This window comes from Hibiscus syriacus, unplaced genomic scaffold (genome assembly GCF_006381635.1).
Source record: "Hibiscus syriacus cultivar Baekdansim isolate YM2019G1 unplaced genomic scaffold, ASM638163v2 tig00110221_pilon, whole genome shotgun sequence".
Lineage (NCBI taxonomy): Eukaryota > Viridiplantae > Streptophyta > Magnoliopsida > Malvales > Malvaceae > Hibiscus > Hibiscus syriacus.
Window position 1 is genome coordinate 2576802 of NW_024062635.1, and position 1902 is coordinate 2578703.

Below are 1902 nucleotides of genomic sequence, written 5' to 3' on the forward strand. Positions count from 1 at the left end.
GAATGCTTCACCATCTAGGCTTGTAAGAGGCATGGAAATGTCCATTTCTTAGATGAAGGTTAGGTATTCAGAAGAATCCTAGACTAAAAATACTTGTAAGTATTCGGAAGAAACGCAAGATAAGATCCTCATAAGCAATGAGTTATAGTATTTTCAAGGGGCTTTGAAACGGCCTAGGAATATTATAACTTAATCCCTTAGATCTCGGAAGAGACTAGGATAAGATTTCAATGACTAAAAAGGGTGTCTTTATCAATAGGGTAGGCTGGCCAACATCGTTGAGTGAGAGTAGATACCTTGGCATCCTATTCTGTTAGGTTCTTTTGAACACTTTAGGAAAGCTCTGTCGATTAAGTAAAGACCAGGTAGCTTAAATATACTTGAGAAATAAGTTTAGCGACCTTAGATCAATCCCTACCATTCATTCTCTTGGAAGCTTGTCACGTGAGGATTATTTTCTTTACATTCTATTTTCTTTTTATTTACTGTTTTTACCATTTTTCATAGCCTTGACATTTCACCATACTCAACATTAAACATCCATCATTGCCATTGCATTTCCATTTTCTACACCATCAGACCATCACTCCATATCCACCAGCATACACATTTACATTGTCGTGACATTTGTATATATCAAGACTAACTATACATAGATAGAATAGTGCATTGCTTTGGTTAGGCTTTTGTAATTTCACCCAATCCTTGTGGAGATGATACTCACTCATCATTATATTACTTGAGCGATTGTGTATGCTTGCACATTATTTGCGTATAATTTATAGTACTCACAACACGCGAACAAGTTTTTGGCGCCGTTACTGGGGATTGGCAGCCTGAAGTTATTTAGTTTTTCCATAGCATATTATTTTGTTTTGTATTTTTATTTGTGTATAGTTTACTTGATATTTTTGTTTTATTTTCAGGTTTATCTAGTGTATGCCTAGAAGAAATTCTGAAGAGCCTTTGGAACCAATAGAACCTGAGATTGAAAGGCTCTTTAGAAGAAGAAGATGTACTCAAAGAAATATGTATCAGATTGGAAACCAAGGCATTGGTCAGGATGACGGAAATCATAATGTCGCGGCATTAGACAATGTTGCTCCTGCTGTTAGGCCGCGCGTTATTCGCAATCACTTAAATCTGATGCTGGATGATCTGAATCCTGGGATTGTGGCACCTGAAATTCAAGCTGCACATTTCAAGCTGAAACTAGTCATGTTCAACATGTTGAATTCTATTGGGCAGTTTGGGGGTATGCCAACTGAAGATGCCAGGCAGCACATTCAAAATTTTCTGGAAGTTTGTGATTTTTTCGCCAAGAAGTAATGCATGAGGATTTTCTGAAATTAAATCTTTTTCCGTATTCATTGCATGACCGAGCAAGGGATTGGTTGAGTGGTGTACCAGCCGGTTCTATGGAATCATGGGCCGATCTTTGCAAGAGTTTCTTATTGAGGTACAACACACCAAACATGAATACGAAGCTAAGGAATGAAATATCATCTTTTCGCCAGAGCGACGACGAATCCATGTATGAGTGTTGGGATCGTTACAAGAGTTTGCTTCAAAAGTGTTCAAATCATGGTTTTTAGGATTGGACTCAAGTAGTCATGTTCTATAATGGAGTCAATGCACCCACGAGGATGTTACTGGATGCCTCGGTAAATGGGATATTGTTGGATAAATCACCTACTGAGGCATTTGCTATCTTGGACAGAATTGCTAATAATGATTATCAGTTTCCTTCCTCAAGGCTTGGGAGTGGAAGGAGAACACCTAGAGCATTTGAGTTAGATACCAAGGATTCAGTGTCCGCTCAACTCTCAGCCATCACTAATATGTTGAAGAACTTACAACGTTCCACTGATGTGAAGGAAGTGAAAGCAACTAGCTTGGCAT

The 1902-nt window shown here is 38.3% G+C and overlaps 1 non-coding gene across 1 annotated transcript; it reads right to left on the reverse strand.

Annotated features, from left to right (window-relative positions):
• Window positions 1–1484: 1484 nt before the first annotated feature.
• LOC120114322 lies at window positions 1485–1591 on the reverse strand. The gene has a single exon (XR_005515384.1). It is a non-coding gene; the product is annotated as a small nucleolar RNA R71 (small nucleolar RNA).
• Window positions 1592–1902: the final 311 nt, after the last annotated feature.